General features: G+C 36.9%; 1 protein-coding gene across 1 annotated transcript in view; it reads right to left on the reverse strand.

Moving 5' to 3' along the window:
- LOC145671219 (peroxisomal targeting signal 1 receptor-like) overlaps window positions 1–14226 on the reverse strand; it is a 375788-nt gene extending 361562 nt beyond the window's left edge. The window contains exon 1 of the mRNA XM_081740101.1: window positions 14024–14226. The gene's annotated coding sequence lies outside the window, so the exon portion shown is untranslated. The remainder of the gene's footprint in view (window positions 1–14023) is intronic.
- Window positions 14227–24457: the final 10231 nt, after the last annotated feature.

Genomic DNA, 24457 nt, shown 5'->3' on the forward strand with positions numbered 1-24457 from the left:
GAAATATAGTATCTACTTTGAGCTTTGTATGTTATGTTACTTCCATGGAAGGGTATATCCTAAGAAGGAGAGGGTGTTGAAAATTTAGGGAAAAAAAAACTGCCTCCCAAGTCAAGTTAGTATAAAGAAACTCTGTATATAAACTCATTAAAAATAAGCGCTTTTGAAATTTTTAGTCTTAACGGGACAGGGAAAAATATTTACATTTTTGTAACATTCAAATCGACGTCTGTTTCTTGTGAACACGTAACAGGAGGATGGCTGAACCGTTTGAAATGAATTTTGGACCACAATAGCTACCTCAAACTAGATTTTTATCATGTGACTTTGATTAAAGGGCGCATCCTAAGAAAATAGCGGAGTTCTAAAGTTATCTTAAATAGTGTTTTATGGGTTTTTATCATAAATTTTTCATTGAAATGCGTATCTAAATATTGAGCAGCAAAGTGTTATTGAAATCCAATCCCAATTATGGAAGTTAATATGTTCACAAGCTTGCGTAATATAGGATAAAAAGACGTAACACAACCTTACGAACACATCAACTTCCGTAACTAGGATTGGATTTCAGTGACACTTGTTAATACATTGCGTGCCTTAATACTGCGGTCCAGTTGGACAATGGTTGTAGTGGGTGCAAGGGGAGCTATAACCCGCTTCCCATATAGATGTGGCATTGGTCATGGAACTAGAAAGACGGAACAAACGCTACTCACAAATTTTTTGCACAACTGAACGCAAACGAAAGCGGGCCTAATTGCTGCATCATGCGTAGTTTTTAAGATCAAGCATGTCAAATATACAAACATTTAAATTTTTCGGGCTACGACCATCGTCACGCACGTGCTTTCTTTGCGTTTTTACTATGTCCTAACTTTTTTCTCCATGTAATATTAGTTATGATATTTTTGCAATACATGGCTTGTTTACATGGTAGAAGATGGTGCTTTTACAGAGCTGCCTACGGGTTAAAATGTTAGGAAACTACACGTGCTAGGGACAAAACCAGTAAGAAATCGAGAGGAAGAGGCAGTATCGATAGCAGATAATGCATGTTGTTAGTGCTTGGTATCTTATCTTTCTTAAACGATTGGCATACAAACAACAGTAAGAATGATTATTTCAGAAATAATAAAAACTTGTGCTTTTTTCTAATATTAAACAAGATGGCGTTACCATTTGAAAATAATTTTATTATTATTATTATTATTATACAATAGGTATTATGTATTTTTTGTCAGTGGCGTCGGAAGCGGTGGACGATGACCCAGGTCCTCGCACTTTCTGAAGTCTCACAAAGACCAACGAGCCTAAATACAATTTGACACTGACTGTTTTAAAGACCCATCGATTCAACAATTAATAATATAAATACAAACAATTATGAATTCTAATTTCTTTACATAAAACATTATATAATGGTGGTTTGAAACAATCTTATCATCTATTCTTGTAATATTAGGTCAGTAACATAGGCTACAGGCAGTGAGCTTACTTTAACATTGCAATAATGAAAGCAAACAAATCCTTCATTTGTTTAGCACTAATAACATCATCGAGATCAATTGATTTCGAGAATTTATTATTATTATTATTATTATTATTATTACTAGCTATTTGAAAAAAATGAAGGCATTACAAACTTTTCTTACACAGGGATCCGCGAACATTTCTCCCATAGGGCATCGTAAGAATTTATTACGCGGCTAGCTGTATATTACCATAATGAATTGGAATAAATTTCTTTATAATAAGCTGCGTTCAAAAATGGTTCTGTCCAATCCAAGTGTAATGTTATACTGCCGTGTATCATTTTTGTAAACCTCTCAGATTTTACTATGATTTTCAACCTTGAAGCGAATGAGAAAGCCAACTGATTTTGTGTTTCTTTCTGGTTCTTTGTCGGAAACAAAGGAGATATTTGCGTGTAGATAAAATATGAAACAGAGGTTAAAATGAATATTCAAATGGTGAGGATAATGCATGCACCTCGCAGATTTCCGTGAACTAGAAACACCTGACAACTCTGTCATAATCTTCGTGGAAGCATTCGAAATTCCAGTCTACTAGTGACAAAACATGAAACTATACGAGTGATTAAACGGAACGAGTCGTGTGATCTTAGTGAACTCGGTGTAGATATCTCATTCTCATTGGTGTCCGTAATCGGTATCGAATCGTAAGCGTTTTGTGTACTCTGTATGTAGAATTAAACTCCTTAGCAAGTATGTATCTAATTTGTTAGTTGTGTGTTGGCGTGCCAGTGTTCTTAATATTTTAGTTGCATTGTTCTATTTGTCTATTATTCAAAAATTACAATTGACTTGTGATAGCAACTGAGTTTCACGCAGTGTATGTTGGCAATCATGCCTTCGAAGAAAGCGCGGGTTTATCATAGTCAATCGAGGTGTGCCATATACAATGTAATTAAATTTTGTGATTCAGAGAAAAGAGATGGTGTAGTAATTCCAGTTTCGAGGGCAACAAGCAGTGCAGCAGCAGCAGTGGTGTAGATAAGAAAACTTCTACAGAAAATACGAAAAGAAGGCCAAGAAGCAGAACAGATTGGAAAATTAGATATTTCCACGCCTAAGAATTAGAGCCCGATGGCAGAACTTTCTTTGTCTCTCAGCGATGAGCTTCTGTAAGTCATGAATTTTCTGCTGCAATTCCAAAATAAAAAATCAAGATTATATTATAATACTTTTATTACACGTTACATGGCAATTATTCTGCACAAACACGGCAGATTTTCTGCGATCACATCGCAGATCGCGGCATGTTCTGCTATGGGGAAGAAGAGTACCAAAAAATAAAACAGAGATAGATGACATGGATAAATGAATCATTAGAAGACAGTTTCAGAAATATTACACTCAAGAGAAATAAATTCCAACACTTCGAAAAATGCACACATTCTCCAAGAAAGAGATCAACTTTGGAACTGTGAGGAAACTTTCAGGAAGATCATTTTCTCAATGGAATTCCGGTTTAAAAAGTGTAAAAATCGACAACATATTGTTGTCGAACGATCCGATATCACTGCCAAATGGGCATCATATCTCGTTTTCTAAGAAAGAATGATAAGACAAAAAAAAAAAAAAAAAACTGTTTCCTACCCTCATAACACCTGGTTCCATACTCATTACACAGTGCGGATCAAAGACTCATAGTTGCCATCTCGGTGGGAGAATGGATTTATCCTTGGTGCGCTTCTCATGTACGACGCGAAGTCTAGAACTGGAGACTACCATCATGAAATGAACAGTGAGAATTTTACAAAGTGGGTTACAACACAAGCAATTCCGGGATTGCCGCCAGGAAGTATTATTGTGCTAGACAATGCTTCGTACCATAATAAACAGATTAATAAAGCACCAACAACAAACTCCTTAAAACTGGATATTCAAAAGTGGTTGAGAAGGTACAACATTGCGTTTGAAGAAGACATGAAAAGATCAGAATTGTTAGAGTTAGTAAAACAGTACCCCCAAGGGAAGTTTTCGGAATCGATCAAATCCTACAGTACTGCGATTGCCACCCTATCATCCGGACACAGATCACATTGAATATATATATATATATATATATATATATATGAAACTAGGACAAAGGTAAAGTAGCCGCAAAAAATCCGGGCACTTTATCCGTAAGTCAATTAAAACGATTAATCCCCGAAGCTTTTAATTCGATTACACAAAAGGCATGGAAGAGTGCTATTGAACATATGAAGAAGATAGCAGAATAATACTGGATGGGTCAATACATACGAAGTAGTCCAGAGCAGGTTGCTAGATTCTCTCTGAAAATTATAAAAATTTGAGAGTGACGAACCTTGTGTATGAGAAGTTCAATAACACTATTCACGTTGTTGTATGTACAAGTGTTCCTAAATGGCGGCCATCTTTGTTGCCGGTGGAGTGCCAATTTTTGCATTTGCAAGCGTTTACGAAAACTACAGTTGCTCAGGATGTATGAATCAGACGAACACCAAACAAAAACGAATGTTTACAGGAGAAACAGAGGTACACGCTGAATATATACTTTTGTTTCTAAATAAATATGCAAGGCTTCAAACCGATACATAAAATCAGAAGAAAAAGAACAGAAAATTATACTTTTAAAGGACTATACTTTGGAATGGCATAAAGTGAGGGGTTCATAAATTTTGTGCTGAATACTACTGCATGTAAGGAGTCTGCAGAAATATTTACAGCTATGATACGACACGCACCGTAGATTTACGGGGGGTCCGAAAGTTGAAGCTTGTGATTATGATGCTATTTTTGGGGCGTAATATCTCAGGAGGGCAAAGCGCTAAAAAATACTGCTTATGCTAAAAAGTAATTCTGCATGTGAATCAACTATTGCATAGAAAATCATAACTAATATTGCATGGAGAAAAAAGTTAGGACATAGTAAAAACGCGAAGAAAGCACGTGCGTGACGATGGTCGTAGCCCGAAAAATTTAAACGTTTGTATATTTGATATGCTAGATCTTAAAAACTACGCATAGTGCAGCAATTAGGCCCGCTTTCGTTTGCGTTCAGTTGTGCAAAAAACTTGTGAGTAGCGTTTGTTCCATCTTTCTAGTTCCATGACCAATGCCACATCTATATGGGAAGCGGGTTATAGCTCCCCTTGCACCCACTATAACCATTGTCCAACTAGACCGCAGTATTAAGGCACGCAATGTATTAACAAGTGTCACTGAAATCCAATCCTAGTTACGGAAGTTGATGTGTTCACAAGCTTGTGAATATATTAGATTCCATAATTGGGATTGGATTTCAATAACACTTTGCTGCTCAATATTTAGATACGCATTTCAATGAAAAATTTATGATAAAAATCCATAAAACATTATTTAAGATAACTTTAGAACTCCGCTATTTTCTTAGGATGCGCCCTTTAATCAAAGTCACATGATAAAAATCTAGTTTGAGGTAGCTATTGTGGTCCAAAATTCATTTCAAACGGTTCAGCCATCTTCCCGTTACGTGTTCAAAAAAAAAACAGACGTCGATTTCAATGTTACAAAAATGTAAATATTTTTCCCTGTCCCGTTAAAACGAAAAATTTCAAAAGCGCTTATTTTTAATGAGTTTATATACAGAGTTTCTTTATACTAACTTGACATGGGCGGCAGTTTTTTTTTTTCCCTAAATTTCCCCTAGTGAAGAATATATATATCAAGTTTCATCTTACTAACCCGACGAGCTCATGAGATACTAAATTCGCGTAAATTATGACTCCCCTTTTCCTTAGGATACGCCTTTTAAAAGTTCGAGATAGTGATTTAACTATATTCAAATATTCATTTCAAATGATTCAGCCCATTTCCTTTGATTCGATCACCCACAAGGTAACTTTCATTCTTATGTAAGTACTGTATATTAAATTTGAGAACGCTGTATGCAAAGAAACTATTTTTAAACCTCAAATGGTCTCAAAGTTGAGATATTTATTTATATCAGAATTTTGAGTTATTTTTTCTCTTGACCTCACACATGCAGTTCTATTACGCCCTCAAATTAAGGTAAAAATGCGCGATTACAAATGTACCCAAGCGTTGGCACTATCACTCACTACTGGCGTGAGCGGCACCTTCTTGAATTGACTAACGCTCTAAAATAGTTTTTAGAGTAGTCTAGTTTCTTGCCGTGTTGCATCAAAATCAAGTATTTTTTTACGCAAATTTAAGAAAACATTTTTAAGCCCGGGACGGGATGAGTCTCCCCTCATTTTTCACTAATTTCAGCTCCAAGCAGTGAGAATTATACGGAAGTCTGCAAGAACATAAAACGGCATACTACATTTATTAAAATTGTGAAGGTAAAATCAAACATCTTCACTGTCTCAATTTAGAGTGATTTCAATCGCAAGCAGTGGAAATGATTTTGAAGACAAGCACACACACAGACCCCGAATGACGTACTAGCTTGCTTATACTCTTTTCAATAAATGTATTGCTATCTACTATTAATATGCCTTAAGGAACAATAAATTGTATTTTATGATGTCATTTTTGCAGCTAGAAACAGTCGTTTTCGAGAGTCCTAAACAGCCGGAAAGAGAAGAGTCCTCTTCTGTTACGTCTAAAAAAGGATATTTTGTCAGTGATAAACATGCTGAAACTGGTAGACAATAACTCTCTCCCTTCCTCAGTCCCTCCCTCTCTATCTGCGTGTACACATTTCTTTGTCAGCCTTGGGTTTCCTCCAGAGTTTCAAAGGGAGTGCTACAATCTTTCTTTTGTATTCGCTAGACGGCTATTAATGGCAAAGACCTTACAAAAACAGCATCTGATGGCCGGAAAAGCGTTTGCACCCCTCTTGTGGCTGCGAAAACCACACAAATTTCTACATTCTAGGTCACTATGTTTTCAAATTTTATTATTGCATTTTGTTTTACAGTATTTTCTAAAATACAGAAATCCGTATTTTACTTCAAGTAGGCAATAAGCATAATCCACATATTAATATGTTCTATAATTATCTCCAGCTAAGGTGAGTTTTTTTTTTCAATTCATTCAGTGCATTTGGAACTTTATAAAGGTCTATAAAAAGACTTTATTATATGACGAATATTGTACACATTAATGTGAAAGCATCTATTTCGTCCAAGGAAAGTCCAAACTCTGAAAAAAAAAAAAAAAAAAAAAAAAAAAGTCACTTCCAATGTCATCACCTTAGTTGTATCAATAATATGCACCTTGGTTGCTCCAGACGTTCTGGAGTTACGCCAGAATATACACTTATACACATACATACAAAAATCTATCGCCGTGCGACTAACGCCTTCGATGCTGCCCATGTAAATTCCCAATAAAGCTAAGATGATCTTTACTATCAATAATATGCCTAAACTTGGAATTAAATGTCATCGTGATTGTAATCTAATAGCTTCACGAACCCAAACTATGGATTCGACACTAATCCACGCCATTTGAGACATCTTTATTTACGAACATAATTCCAGATACAGCTGAAGTCAGTTTACACTGGAATATGCAACAATCTAAGTGATTTTAACACAATAATAATAACAATAAGTAACATCATCTAAGTAAAAACAAGAAAGGTTGACAAGAGCAGACCAAAATTTATCCATTAAAATGACGTTGTAGTGCAGAATTATATGCAGTTTCAGAATTAAATAAATCTACGGGTGTATGTGGTATTTGATTGTATAGCTTAGGAAGTCTGTAGAACAGCAAGCGTTGACCTACTGACAGTCTAGGACGTACTATATAAAGAAGATGCTTGTTATGTGTTTGTCTGAATGGAATTCGGAAATACAATTCTGAGAGTAACGTTTCGGATCTGGGCTGGCCATGTGTGAGTTTGTACAGATATCTGAGATTAATAATTTTACGACGAGTGTCAGGTAGTTGAATATTTAGTGTTCGTAACAGTTCGTGCTTTGTCATCGCACGTGTGCGAGGTACTCTGAAACATACTATTGCCATGAAGAAGTTGAGGAATGAGTTTGGCCGAGATAGGTTTGTAGGAGCTGACGTTATCCAGATAGGTGAATATCTGTTCTTTTATCATCTCCTCCTCATGAATTGTCACTGTACATCACAAGAGATATGTTAGAAGTTTTAGAACTAGACCTGAAGTATTTAGAAGTATTTAGGACTGTTGATGCTGGCGTCTCAATTTCCTTAAAAAAATATAATCTAGGTATTTGCACTTAAGTAGCTATTTTACATGACTTCTTATATCAGAAAATTTCTTATAAGTATGTTCATTTGGGAAGCCACAGTTCCCAATCCCTTTTCTTATTCCGCAATATGTGGAAGTCTCTTCGTCATGCCATAGTTGAAATTTCATTGTCTTTATTTTTTTGGACGGTATAAAGTCGTTTACAGTTGCACGAGCAATGTCGGTTAAGAAATCCACTGCTTCCTCTATTGTTCCTTCTGGTACATGTGTCCATAGTAATATCTATAGTGCTTTGCAAATTTTCCCCCCTGGGAGCCTTCTTCCTGTCACGTAGAAACTTCCTTTGTGAGCTGAGTCGCTGACTGTTGGGGAAGGGAGTGCGACAGGAAAATTAGAATGTTACTTCTGAGTGATTCCATTTCGAATCGTCCAGGGTGGTCCACATGACTGTCTCAGATTTAGTTTATTTTTTAAAATAAGAAACTACATACAAAATTATTAGACCCTTATTTTTTCTTTTTGCTGAAAAAAAATTTTTCTTCGACATACAGCCTTCCAAAATGGCTGCCCTCCTCTCGGATTGTTCGAAAAACTGAAAAACATGTCAAATTAAAAATTTTATTGTAGAAAAACGAGTGTACTTAGTAACATAATCGCAATAGCAGGATGAGTATAAAGTTGTACGTTTCGGTGGATGGCCAAAATTCGTCGATTGGTCCAATAGGAATTGCGCAGTTCACTCGCAATGTTGCCAACTTTGCTAAATTCAAACATTTTTTTTTTCTGTCCTCACAAACAATATCAACCATCTGCTTCTAGCATCGAAATCTACTCCATACGGTCTCTTGAAAATTTAAAGGACTTACGTTTCTGATTATTACATTCCACGTTATAGCATGATGAAAAGCTGAAAATTTCATTAAGACGCCATGTTTGGACGCCATTTTCTCAAAAACCCCACCTTTTAAAAATCTGAATTTTTTACATGTATTGGAGAAGTACCTAAGTATTTAATATCCGTTAACCGTTCATGCGACTGCAGCCCCAAACATTCGCAATTAATTATTGAAATTTCGATTTTTGTACTGGAAATGTAAATATTTCCTATGGGCATTTAGATCCTATACACAAGGCGAATTGAAAGGGAGTATGAAAATTTTGAGAGATGAATCCTGACATCAAATCCAATAGAAAAGCTCCTATAAAGATGAGTCGAATTTCGCTTTGTTTTCGAGTTACAGGGTTTCCAACTCGGGATCCAAAATCACCTCGCGACAATGGAAAATAAAATATAAATTTCGCGTTAAATCAGAAACTATGTGTTAAAGTTATGATGAAGTTCAGAAAGTTGATTTGTATCAATATGATGATTTTTACGTGCGTTGCAATTCGATTGGCAGCGTTGCCAACTTGGCAAAACTTTTATTTGTTTCCAAATCACACTACGTGGTTTTTATTTGATATTAGGTATTCATTAATGATTGTAAACATCACATGAAGCACAAATTTCCCCACACCACCACAGTTTTCGAAAACTTACATGTATTTCATTAAAAAAGTTTTTTATCTCGTGCGTTATTGATAGTTTGCATAATTCGGTGTCGTGAACATCGTCTTAGTGTTCTCTGGAACCATGAAAATTGTTTTGACTGGTAACATGACATTGTAGTGCACTAATTACAGTGTTTGTGTGAATAATAATGGAGAATTCGTATTACAGTAAGGATCGTATTAAATGTGTTGATTATGCTAAAAGCCATATGAGGATTGTGCACAGAAAGAATTCTAGACAAAAATTTTATCTTGCGGTAAAATATATGGATTGCGTACAGCGTGTCTGCCCAAACGTACTATTAGGGGAGGATGATTATTTGTGTCCTGTACACAAGGCGATTTGAACGGCAGTATGAAAAATTTTGAGAGGTGAATCCTTCACTGTAGCTTTCACCGATAACGGCTGGTTTTAATGGCGACACATTCATGTTAGCATGTTAACTGTCTCGTTAATGGTTTCCAAATCTACATTCAGAGGAACAAATTCTTTATCTTGCTGGTGCATAATTTCATATTTACACCTTCTTTCGTGGTCACCAATATCTCACACACATTCACGTTGTTCACGGTAAATATTCAAAACACCCTTTACACAAATTATCATCCTCTCCTAATACTACGTTTTGGCAGACGCGTGTACGCAATATATATATATATTACCGCAAGATAAAAATTTTTGTCAAGAATTCTTTTTGTACACAATTATCTTATGCATTTTAAAATAGTCAACACATTTAATACGGTCCTTACTATACCAGGACTTCTCCATTGTTATTCACACAAACACTGTAACTAGTATACTACAATATTATGTTCCCAGTGAAAACAACTTTCATAGTTCTAGAGAACACTAGGACGATGTTCACAACACTGAATCACGTAATAAACTGTTTCGTGGTTGCAGTAGAACTTCTTAAACAAGTTCGAACTTGATGCGCGGAGTTACGAGAAGTTTTGCAATAATAAAATATCAATTTTCTTCTTCTTCTTCTTCTTATTATTATTATTATAACTTACAAAGACGTAGTTTTTATTCAATATTTTAGTTTTACTAATGATGGCAAACATCAAGTGAAATTCACTCTTAATAATGCAAACTGTCAATAACGCACGAGATAAAAAACTTTTTTTAATGAAATACATGTAAGTTTTCGAAAACTGTGGTGGTGGGGGGAAAATTGTGCTTCATGTGATGTTTACAATCATTAATGAATACCTAATATCAAATAAAAACCACGTAGTGTGATTTGGAAACAAATAAAAGTTTTGCCAAGTTGGCAACGCTGCCAATCGAATTGCAACGCACGTAAAAATCATCATATTGATACAAATCAACTTTCTGAACTTCATCATAACTTTAACACATAGTTTCTGATTTAACGCGAAATTTATATTTTATTTTCCATTGTCGCGAGGTGATTTTGGATTGCGAGTTGGAAACCCTGTAACTCGAAAACGAAGCGAAATTCGACTCATCTTTATAGGAACTCTTCTATTGGATTTGATGTCAGGATTCATCTCTCAAAATTTTCATACTCTCTTTCAATTCGCCTTGTGTATAGGATCTAAATGCCCATAGGAAATATTTACATTTCCAGTACAAAAATCGAAATTGCAATAATTAATTGCGAATGTTTGGGGCTGCAGCCGCATGAACGGTTAACGGATATTAAATACTTAGGTACTTCTCCAATACATGTAAAAAAAACAGATTTTTAAAAGGTGGAGTTTTTGAGAAAATGGCGTCCAAACATGGCGTCTTAATGAAATTTTCAGCTTTTCATCATGCTATAACGTGGAATGTAATAATCAGAAACGTAAGTACTTTACATTTTCAAGAGACCGTATGGAGTAGATTTCGATGCTAGAAGCAGATGATTGATATTGTTTGTGAGAACAGAAAAAAAAATGTTTGAATTTAGCAAAAAATTCACCAAAGTTGGCAACATTGCGAGTGAATTGCGCGATTACTATTGGACCAATCGACGAATTTTGGCCCTCCGCTGAAACATACAGCTTTATACTTTTCCTGCTATTGCGATTATGTTACTAAGTACACTCGTTTCTCTACAACAAAACTTTTAATTTGACATGTTTTTCAGTTTTTCGAGCAATCCAAGAGGAGGGCAGCCATTTTGAAAGGCCGTATATCGAAGGAAATTTTTTTTTCAGCAAAAAGAAAAAATATGGGTCTAATAATATTGCATGTAGATCCCATATAAAAAAAATAAATAAAATTTGTGACTATGATGGGGACCAATTGTGGTTTGCCTGGACGATTTGAAATGGAATCGGTCTTCTAGAGACTCGTTGTCTGAACTAAACAAATATTTAGATGGAATGACACTTTCAGAGGGGAAGAGTTGAGATGACAAGATCTAAGATATTGTTTACACGTGTATTATGCGTATTATATTGTCACAAATCGAGTCCGTGAACAAAGTAGTCCACAAAGAAAGTGTCATTTGTGTCTAATCCTATCCCACGTTTGCTGTCCATCCATTCCAGACCAAAGTTATAGTGCCCAAAGAGAACGAGTTTGTCAAGGGCATCTAAAAGTGAATCGTGGCATGCTGCAAGTAAACATTAAGAGCTGTTTCTATGTGATCTGTAGAAACACCCCGCAAAGAAATTTGTATTTTTGGATAGACATACCTCGGTCCAAATAATCCCACAATCACGTACGAGGTCATTTCGTGCTCTGCTGGCCCATTTGTTATTAATAGACACTAACATTCTGCCCCCGTGAGTCTTACGGTATTTTCTATATATATATAGAAAACTGACTAGAAAACGGGAGTTCACTGACACTTTCCGATTCGTACAGCCACAATTCACTCATCACTAAGACAGTGGTGCCCCCCCCCCCCTCAATTGTCTATCCGTAGGTGTTCTTCCATGAAAAAAAATCTTTTCGATTAATTTTTACATCCCCTGAAACACATTTATATAGATTTTTAACCCCCCCCCAAATATTTCAATGACGCACTTTGCGTCATAGCCCCCCTTTAAGGGCACCCCTGACTAAGATGTCATATTCCAGCAACTCACTGATACTTATAGCACAGTTGTTAGTTTATTTCTAATACTTTGTATGCTTTGATAGTATAACTTAAAGGTGGTCGTCTGGTCACTACACTTTGGACCAGGAATTACCTGGACATCATCACATAACAACACTAAACACTGAATGTGAAGCACCTGATCTGTTACATATTTCCGGCGTGAAATCACGTTGTCACACTGTATTCATAATTGTCTGGCACTGCATTTCCAGTTTGATGTTTTGTGCGATGACTTGTCAATAACATAGTCTAGTCGTAATCTTACTACAGGGATCATAATAGAAATCACAAGAGACACAGACACCACAAATATTCTGTCCAAAACAGAACAACAAACTTCGTCTGTTCTACGAATGGACACCATCTTCACAGATATCTCAAGCCCCTTGTCGATTGAGGCCGAACCTGGACTTTAACGCTAACTTGATTGTAATCATTAATCTTAGGGACATCGAGAACAAAGGATTCGACAATATTATCGGTCAAGGTATTTGTCCGTGCTGTATAAAGTGTTTTACTACTACTCTAGCTTTTTATGTCGAAACCCATCATCGGTCACGCGCCTGTACCTAACGCACGCACTCCTTCGCTAGTGCTCGGTCCCACTTTTCCGTGCCCCTGCCCTGATTTGGTAGTAGCATTCGTGCTTTTTAGTGGCCACCTAGCACAAATTGTTTTTTAAGTTAATTCGTGTTTTATGCACAGTAGTTTTCATGCCATATGAACACACACTATAGTTATACTCAACCCTCCTAAAGTCAATTAGCTACCTTTAATGAAACTCCTACCTTAGGAAACACTTTAGTACGAGAAGTTACATTGTCATGAATAAAAGTATACACTTATTCCTGTGCGGTAACCTAGTACAGGAAAGAAGTATTTTTGTATGTGTTTTGAAACTTTTTATGTCCCAGAGATACGTATTTGAAAAGGATCCGCCTCCAATCTCCTCTAATAATACTCTAGTTAGTAGTGTGTAGTTCATAGTGCTGGTTACAAAGATGAGAAGGTTTTGGTTATTCTTGAATAGTGCGTAGTTTGCAACACTTAAAAACTGGAAAGTACTACTATTGCACAGTAATACAATACATATTAACACGTACCCAGTGAAGAAACCATGAAAATAAATATTTATAATTAAGTGCCAACAGTAAACGACGGAAATGAAAAACGTCTAGTTCTAGGTAAGGTACATTAATAGCAATACAACGTTGAAAACAGGTTCATGTGGGTCTAATCCGGGGTCGCCATGTGCGGAAGTTTAGCCAAAATTGGAACTCTTTTGACAGAACATGAGTTTTTAAACATTACGAGTGAGTTTTAAACGAAAAATAATATACTTATACTCATTATATGTTGGCAATTAAGTTTTCTCTCGTACGGAACTTTAAAACAGCTTCGAACTTAACATACGGAACTTTAAAACAGCTTCGAACTTAACATTAAAGTGAATCTGTGCCCTGGTTACCGTAGGTGAAATTAAAACGTAACTATACTAAGCTTACGCATGTTCATAATAAATTCGAAAAAGAGCCAAAGGAAGGACGAACCCTTTAAAATACACAACATAATTCAAATGCTTGTTACCTTCTAAGTATTAACACTGTTAACTATAATCATGACCACTACCATATATGAACTAATCCTATTACTAGAAAGTAAATAATGAACACTTTATTACTGCTTTATTAAAAATAATAAACATGTATGAACTAGACCTTTATTATACTTACATCTAGAGAATATTGCTTTTAATATCAGAATAGAAGTGATTCAAATAACATTATATATTATACACTCCACTCATGCTGAATCCCATAAATTCACGTAGTTGTTCTTAAATACCTAACTTACAAATACTGGTTACAGACGAGAGAAATGACTTCCAGTGTTGGCAAGTTCTCTAAAACAGAAATCCATGAAAATGAAGCCAAATATCCCTTACACAAAGAAAATATCCCCGGCAAATTTTTAGTTTGGTCATTTCGTTTGTTTCTGTGATTTGATTCTTTTGGTTGGTTGTAACGATTCATTGAATGAAATGGCCAAAGGAAAGACTTCCGGTTCCTGTTTTGAGAACAAGTATCAACGGGAGTCTCTGGCGGAGGGACGAGAGGACGCGTCCCCCCAATATTTTGAAGTACAAAATATTCAATATTTTACTCCAATTTAATTTATTTACCAAAGACAAAATAACATATAAATAATAATATTTATTTAGAATATAATATTCAAGCTGTGAAACGATTATAACAGTTCTTGAGGGGGTCCGTAAAGTTAAACAGAAAGACAACAAACGGAATCTAAGATAATAAACAGGTTGAGCTAGGTAGTGCCATTTAAAATCACTTTCTTTGATGTCCCCCTTCCCAAATTTCACATACCAGAGACGCCAATGCACCTATCTGTTCTACTAAATTGCCACTGGATTAAACCAGATTTACCCAGGTCTTTTTGTTTCTAAATTTTTTTCAAACATTCTCGTAATTTGATATCGATTACTATAGACCCCAATTACTGGAAGTGATTCCATTAAGGTGTAGGCCTAATTCCATGTCAAATTTTAAATACCCTACTATACCATTAACGCTTAAGTCTTGACTGTTGGATACGCTTGCCACATCCAGCATTCCACAGTGCGTTTACAGCTTCAATCAACTCGCAACTGAACTAATGTCAATTCACAAGACATTTACGATAAAACGTGAAATTATTAACCGGCAGGAATATGGGAAATTTTATTTAAAATATGCTGAAATAGTGTAGTACAGTGGTTCTCAAACTCGTTGTTACCGCGACCCACATTAAATATTAAAAATTACTTTGTGGCCCACCTACTTTTATGGTGGTATTTCAAACCAATTAAATTTTGTAAATCATATTTCTAATTTTTTCATATAAAAGTAACACAGAGCTAACACTATTTTCAACGCAAATCCCTACCCTGTGACAGATTTTGACTCAGCCATTCTCTTTCCATCTTAACCCAGCATCTCTACTGACTGTACAGCAGGGCAGGGTTCTGAGTAACCACTTACTCTTCACCTCGTTAACAAACGCTTTCAATTTTCATTTCCTGAACAGCGCTTACTTCACAACATATGTTTCTGCATCAAAATAGAATTTTCACAATTAAAAGGAAAAAATCTCGTGACCCACCAAAGAAACGACCCGCGACCCACCAATGGGTCGCGACCCGCACTTTGAGAAACACTGGTCAAGTAGCTTAGCAGCATAAAAGGACTGAATTGTGCAAAATGTGATACCAACATGCCACTTTCAGGGATGATAGACCTATTAATAAGAAGTAAATCCTGATATAGAACCACCTCGGCGGGGATCTTGTTTTAGGTATATGACGTCATCAATATGGCCGCCAACGAATTTCGACTTAACTGAGTTTAAAAATGTATAACTCCAATATCATTCAAGGTTGAAACTTCGTTTCTCCTTAATTTGCAGAGAATACATTGTACCTCTATTGCCATTATAAATACTTGCCTTATATTGCCGCCATTTTTAAATATAGCGTCTCAAACTGGAAAAATGTTCATTTTCAAAACGATTTTCTATGTTTCATAGCAAATAACTTTGAAACTGCTATGATTATGGAAAAATACTTAGAAACGATCGTCAAAGGGCATTTCAGTAGCTTTCGAACGCGACCAGGATCATTGATGTATCTCAACAAAGAACTTATATATATATATATATATATATATATATATATATATATATATATATATATATATATATATATATATATATATATATATATATATATTATTGTAGGACTAAATGTCGAACTTTCGTGAATAATGTTCGAATATATCCGTAGATGTAGTTATATGGCATTTGTAGTTCCATTGGCCCTTTGATAATAGCAACATAATACTGCTACCAGTATATTCCTTTTAACGTGGAGAATAGCAAATCACAAGTGTTTATCTTTTGTCCGTGCTGAAAACCCTTTATAACGTCATAAATCCAAGATGGCCGCCGCGGTTTATCTCCGGCACGAGAAGTGGGAATTTCTCGCCACAGAAAAATAATAGAAACATGCAATAACGCCAATCTCTTTCTTTGGATGTGAAGAATCTTGACACATAACATGTGATTGGCTCCCCTTTGTGTATAGAAGCCAGTATATGACGTCATAAACACAGTATGGCACCATGGCTTACATACGGATTATGAAAATTATTTATTTCTCGCATTAGAGAAAAGATAGAAAAGTGCAACAACCACAATTTTTTTCATATGTAGAATCATAAAGTAACATAAGTTATTGTCTTTTCTTTGAGGCGAAAGACGAGTATACGAGGTCATAAACCCAAGATTGCCGCCGACTCTTAAATGTGTTATGCATAATATTATATGATTTATTTTTCTGTTTTTTGGTATTTCTAATATATTGTTGTTCTTGGTTTGTGTTCCAGGAAACAATACGTCATGTGTGACATAATTTCCTATGTTCTTTAACTGAGCCGTTAGGTCGAAGAAAAGGAAATGGGAAGCGGTTGAGGTAGACAGCGGTACTGCAGCACTTGGCTCCTGAGTGTCGTGCCAAAAAGGGGAGTTGTGCGTTCTGTGCAAGAAGTTAACTTCAGAAAACTTAGTATGCCCCGCAGATAGTAAAAGAAGTGAGAAAACATTAGGATATGCCAGTCTCGTAAAAGATTTAAGGGAATATGAAGCAGAAATTGGACTTCCAAAGAATATAGTATTCCATAGTATAAAAATGATAGTAGTGAAACAGTGCAAGTGCTTTTCTAGAACAAAGCAAAGTTTCACAAATCATGCCGGAGTGAATACTACATCCAAGTCAAGTTGGACCGAGCTAGAAAGAAGAGAAAGATGGCATTGAGCATCTTGCTGCAACCCGTTCATCCTGTCAGTTGACTAATGTAAGAACAACTTGTTTGTTTTGTGATCTGGAAGATAACAAAGACAATTTAGTTAATGTTCGTACTTTGGCGCTCACTGATCGTGTGCGAATGGCTGCTACCCGTCTATGTGATACAAAGTTGCTAGCAAAAGTAAGTGTTGGTGATCTGGTTGCAACCGAAGCAAAATACCACAAAAATGTTTAGCTTCTTTGTACAATCGTGTCAGGAAACTTGAACGAGAAAAACATACCCAAAATGCTTCTGAAGCTTCGTTTAAAGCGCTGCATCCTCCGACATTATAAATCATTTGGATGATATCATTCAACACTCCGATACAGTTCCCGTTTTTAAACTGTCCCAAATCACTCAGGCTGTCGTCCAAAGAATGACCATGTTAGGAGCAACTGAGGCAGCCAAATACGTCCATAGCACAAGGCTAAAGACAAAAATACTTGCCTGCATTCCATAGTCATTTACATCCCAGAAAATGCATAAACTTCCGTAAATAAACTTTCCTTCACATTTCTCTATTAGTTCATGTACAGTCCCTGTTCTTAATAAATGCTTGCTATTCCTTTGGACACATACACAATCGGTAAGACTCATCGTTCTTGAAATTGCAAATGACGTATTTGTTCGTGTTTCACGTTGGTCAGCGCATGCGCGGCACGGAATGACACATACAACCGTGTATATTGTTCACGCAACTATGTGTATTATGCGTGCAACTATAAAAACAACAATATGGTATGTTTTATGTACCACAAAAGAATTTTCTCACACGCTTATGGTAACATAGCAGGTAATGTTAATATTGTTTATGTAACAAGAAATATGTTTCCAACAGACATACCATGTTTAACTGTATTTTTACGGTTCTCATAACCCTACTCATTTTTAGAGCGTGAGAAAACGTCTTAATGGACAAAACCGTTTTCTTAATGTGCCACGTTTTTAAAAGCAGCCGAGCCGAAGACACTGATATGCTGAGTTTGGGTCCAAATGGCAGAAACCGTGATATGTTGTAGATATTGTCATCCTGAGAAAAAGTCTCAATGGACACATAACCACTAGTTACTAATCGTTTGGTCATCACAGAGCTACTTTCTTGAAAACAGCAAAGTATAACGATGTTCTGAATTTCTGTAAGAATGAGTAAATTTGTGATATGGTGTAGATCTTCTCATCGTATGAGAAAGTCTTAATAAACACAACCACCAATTGTTGACCGTATGGCCACTACAGGTCCAGATTTTTGAAAACAGCCGGATAAAATTATATTTTTGATTACGGTGTAAATGAATGAAACTGTGATACGTTGTAGATGTCCTGATCCTGAGGAAAAATGTCTGGAGCTTTCCAGGGTTTTCCTTTGTCCCTCAAAATGAGCATCGGAATGTTGTCTATGCTTAAATGATGTTAGCCGCTACTCTCCCCATCCCTTTCCCGGGTTGTTGCATAGGACTTTTCAGGGCTTTATACAATTCTGCCAAAATTCCAGAATATCCTTACCTTCTGCTGTTTTAAGAAATATGGTCCCATAGTTGCCAAATGGTCAGTGATTGGTGACTGTGTTTATTGAGACCCTTTCTCAGGATCACAATATCTACAATATATCATGATTTCAACCAATTCCACCGAAATCCAGAATACCTAACTTCTGCTGTTGTCAAAAAAACGTGGTCCTTAATTGGTCAAACAGTCAGTGATGGGTGGTTGTACAAATTGAGACATTTTCTCAGGATCATAATATCTACAACATATCACAGTTTCAAGCAATTACACCGAAATCCAGAATACCGTTACCTTATGCTCTTAAAAAAAAAAAAAGTGGCTTCATATTCACCAAACGGTCAGTGATTGGTGGTTGTGCCTGTTGAGACTTTTTTTCTCAGGATCACAATATCTACAACATATCACAGTTTCAGTCATTTTCATCGAAATCCAGAATATCACTATCTTCGGCTGCTTTCAAAAAAGTAGCCCTGTAGTTGCCAAACGGTCAGTGATTGGTGGTTATGTCCGTTAAGACTTTTTCTCAGGATCAAAATATCTACAACATATCACGGTTTCAGTAATTGTTACAGAAATCCAGAATATCGTTATCTTCGGCTGTTTTCAAAAAAAGTGGCCTTGTAGTGGCCAAACGGTTAGTCATATGTTTTTGTATCCATTGAGACTTTTTCTCAGGAACACAATATCTACAACACGATTTCAAGCAATTCCACCGAAATCCAATTTCCGTAAGGATTGTGCGGGGTCCTTTGTCATTTCGAAGTGAGCCATTGCCCCCTGAAACTCTTTTCTCACAAAAACGGCAAAACCCGTATTTCCTACTTTGAAGTCATCTTTGGATCGACAGAGTTTTGTTTCTTTAATGCGGTCCTTTTAGTCAAGGAGACCCTTTTTTGAAAAGGGGTCCTTTGCGGGGAATGCGGCGTAGGATCCACACTGCGTATGATTCAAACTGCGTAGGATCAAAAAATTCAGCTCAAAACCTGTTTGGATCCTACGCAGTTTGGATCCTACGCAGTGTGGACCCTACGCAGTGTGGATTCTATGCAGTTTGGATCCTACGCAGTTTTGGTCCTACACCGTTGCCCTGAAATAATTTAAGTTTTAATCATGCGCTCAAAAAAATATTTTTTTTTATCATCCCTTTAATTTGTTTAACCTGTAGAGCTATCAATTAGGGTTATATTCTGGACTCCACACGACCTAAACTGCGTAGAATCCAAACTGAGTAGAATCCAAACTGCGTACGATCCAAACTGCGTACGATCCACACTGCGTAGCATCCACACTGCATACGACCAGGGGCGTCGCTAAGGAGGGACAGGGGGAGCAAGTCACCGACTTCTGATCGAGTTGGCACTTTTTATAGTGCGTTGTGTAGGTCAAGGATGAGGCTTCCAGAATCTGGTATGTTCGTTCCAATGTAGCCAATAAAAGAGGAAATAAGAGGCAAATTTTAGAAGGGAAAAAGGGATTTCTCAAAACTAAAAGTCTGGAAATAAATAGTTCTATGGCTGGAAATACTGCTACGAGACAGATGCAAACTGTCTTAAAATAAACCTTAGCCCACCATCATGTCGATACTAAATAAACGAAGCTAGTAATTGAAAAATAATAGATTATGGTAAATATAAAAGTGAGAAAAATCAAGGATTAGAACCTTAAGATGAAAATGAAATGAAATGAAATCTTTGAGTGTCACGTCCTACGGTTATGCCGGTTAGGCTAAAGGAGACGGCGATGATGAGAAATGAATGAAATGGTGGAATGAAAAAAGTGTCAGGAAACGGGAGAACCCCGAGAAAACCCACGCACAGGATGTTTAGAACTAAATACGAATTTATGGGGCGCCACCTAATTACCCAATTGCAACGATTCGTACCCACGTTTGTTCAGTAAGGACCGATGTTTGACTGACGTAGTTCACTAGCGCTCGGACTTATAGGTACGGAATTATAAACATAAACTTCGAAAATTTCGAATTTTTTGCCCACATTTAGATAAATTTAGGTTAATACATAGGTTCCAGGTCGCTTCCTTCCCTCGCCATTCCTTTCTCCTCCCTTTCCCCAATTGTGTGCTCGCCGAGACGTCATCTCTTCAACGTGACAGACTTAAGGTCCAAGATGCTTGTAATGTTCATAACTCTGTATAATAAATAAATGTCCGAGATCTAAGATGAATTATTGTTGCCTACCAGACTCGTGAAATTCGTTGGAGCTGGGTTTCTTGAAGCTCGTCAAAAAGTACAGTATTGCCATGTGTTTCGTTTCATCTTGAACATAAAAATGCACTTCTCATATCTACCACCATACAAATTTTAGTCAAAATCGGATGACTCTCATTTCTCATGGGCATTTTTTGCCTCATGAGCAACACAAATTTCATCGATTGCGAAAAATACATATTATCCTTGTGACTGGTGTTCGTAATCAATGAAAGTACTAAAAAGTAATAAAACGATTGAATTATACTTAGATACATAGGCGTAGCAAGAAATATACAATAGGAGGGGAAACATAACAAATACATTATTATTGATATTATTATTATTATCTTCCTATTTTGTAGAATAAATTTTCACTTCTTCCCGTGCCATTTATACAGTTTCTTCGAGCTTCGGTTACGTTTGCACAATTACTTCTATAGATGAATTCAAATCGGTAGAAATAACGCACTACCAGGGACGTACTCAGGGGGTGTCGTCGTAGTCTGAACACCTCAACCCGAAATTACCACTTTTCTGTAAATTTATTCTAATATTAGGGGTGATTTTACAAATTTAAAAATAATTTATCTTCACATTGAATTTGGATCCCTCCTCCGAAGTAAATTCCTGCGTAGGGTACGTGTCACCATACTACAATCTTTAATTTCAGTAAAAATCCTTTCGTTTTCTTGCCCCCCAGGATAACTATATACTCTGCTAGTTAATATTTTCTAAACATTTGGAGTGATGTATCGTCATACGTATAGATTAACCTCTTCCACACAGAGAATGTTTCTTTTCCAAGATTTAAGTAAAACTGTTTCCCATTTCCATACAGAATTCAATTCACCTAAGATGGCCAAAGTTTGTGCGCTTACCTGCTCAGACAAGCCCTTCCTCCACCAACGGTTGTGCCCGATGTGGCGGCCACGGGCCTGGACTATCGCCCTGCAACGCAATTGACACTGAAGCATTGCGCGTAGAAGGTGTGTGAGGGGAATTGACCACACAGCTTGACAAGCTTTCCAGAGCCCTCTATGGTAGTGGGACGCCTTTGTGTGTGTCCTTGTTTCATAAGGCCAAAGCGCAGAAATCCATTGGCTACGCATCTGGTGACTCCACAGGTTTGAACGAGAACGGTACAACAGACACACCAGTCTCCGTGGCCATACGCCGATAATACGCGACAGAACTGCGAGCATTGTGACTGGATGCTTTGTCCATATGGATCCGCACCTTCTGGGTGTCCCTGCCATACAACTGTGGGATGTGCGTCCTGTATAAGAGCTCCATGATGTTCGTTTGAAAGTAAGCTGCATTTATCTTGTCCTCGAAATTCACACGATGCATTGGCAACTTCCCACTGGCGCAGAAACCTTCCACCATCATGAAGCAATTCGAAAACTTCTCGCGACATTCACGGACGGACTCGCCGCTATTCTTCGCATCATGTGGCGAATAAAATATGGCGCTGGGCTTATTGGTGTCATCAAGATAGATCCAGGCTTCATCCAGAGTGACAACCCACTACCATTTGTCGTCTGAAAGGTACTGTTCATACAACTTTCTTGAATCTCTCTTGAATGTGCCTTGGTGATAACTTATGACCCATCGCCTTATGTCGTTTTTTTCATTTGCAAATTGTCCTTTATGATGCGACACACTGTGCTCGGTGACTTCCTGCATGAGATGGCAAGGTTGCTTTGAGTGGGTGGGTTCTTCTTCACAACTGCTGCCCTGATGTTTCTCATAACGCGTGGTTTCCTAGCTGGACATACCCGTTTCTTCTTCACTTTCACGACTTGAACTTGATATTCAGGGCCAGTGCTTTTACAGCGCTATTCCCTTCCTACTGCACGCCTGCTGATATTGTTCCTGCTTGCCGCACACATTTTCACAATCACTGACTCATTGCATTTTGCATCGGAAAGTGCACAAATGTGACCTTCGCAATAAGGTGTCGCTTTAACAGACATACTAGCTGATCACCACAACAACTTCCACAGCGGTGTACGTGACTCACTACTGGATTTACGGGCTACTGACTTCTGGTTCCTTCTCCTACGCTGTGCTCGTCATCAGCTCTGTAAAATTGACCACCTTAGGTGAACTGACCTTCTGTAGTATATAAAAGACTCAATGGAAGGGGTTACAACGCCCCCCTTCGGTACGCCACTGCCTAGGTATATGACATATTTAAACGGCATGTGTTGAGTAATAGAAAAGATCTTTTCGCAAACTCTCTTTAGTGCATTTTCAATTTACAAATTGTGGTTAGGTCATTATTAGGTAAGTAAGTGTAGGCTCAGAAATATGTCTCCATCATCATGAGACAACAAAATGTAATGAAATTTTATTCGGCAGGCTTGTACACGAGATTGAACCAGAAAACAGAAACTCAGCACCAATATCGAATGGTAATATTTAGACCTATACATGTGAGCATTGACATTCATTTAAGAAATACAAGCTGAAATGCCCGGTTTGCACAGGGAAATATAGTTATGGAAAGTGTCTCAAGGTATACTTGAACTTAATTTCTCCTTCCTGAAATATTTTATTTTTGACATAAAGTTTAAACCACTCCCCATTGAACCCCGCCCTAGGAACACACCCCAAAAAATTAAATATAGGCCTACTACAGTCTTTTCCAGACTATTATGTCCTTGATGAATTTACCTAAAAGGAACTTATATATTAAGTTTAATCTTCCTAACATAAGGGTCTCGACAGATATTCTCCCGAGTTCGATCCCCGGTGGGATTCGCGTCGTTTGGATACACGCTAAGTTGTAGATCCGCGTCTTACATAGTGTCGCTGCTGAAAGAGACAGTATTCTATATATCACCTCACCTCGTAAGATAGTATAATTTTGCATTACTTTTTACCCCCTTTTCCGTTTTTAACCTTTTCCTTCCCTTCTTTCTCCCCCTTCCCGCAAGATGCGCACCAAAAATTTTAAATAGTCTACGTTTTCTTCCAGACTACGATATCTTTAATAAAGTTACTAGAAAGGAGCTTATATATCAAGTTTCATCAAAACCTTTGATCTTGAATATCTCAAAATACCCCCTCTTCAATTCCTTTGAAAAAAAAAAAAACATATTTTATAAGTCCAATATAGTAGCACCGACATGACAAATATAAAGATGGCGCACCAGGAACATCGTACAAAAAATATTTATTCACATCGCTGCATCACCAAAAATCACGAAAAAAGCACTTAAATGCATCTTAAGTACCATTTACTCTTATAAACTTGAAAATTAATTTTACTAACAAGGGATGTATCTGGACTCGGACGGGTGAGTGCAAATGAAACCATGTAGGCTATATATGCATTATTGGACACAGAAACCGTGGGGTCAGCCATTTCCATGTAAAATTCTGCGTTTGGCGACAGGTGGCATCTTTGTGTTTGGATATAGGGTGAACTATTCATCTTGATACGCCTTTATAACTTTTAAGCGAATAGATATATAACGCTGGGATTTTGCACATGCAAATATCGGCAAGGCGACATTTTCTGGCATACTCTTCAATACCACCAAATT

This window comes from Thermobia domestica, chromosome 15, assembly GCF_964235325.1.
Source record: "Thermobia domestica chromosome 15, izTheDome1.hap1.1, whole genome shotgun sequence".
Lineage (NCBI taxonomy): Eukaryota > Metazoa > Arthropoda > Insecta > Zygentoma > Lepismatidae > Thermobia > Thermobia domestica.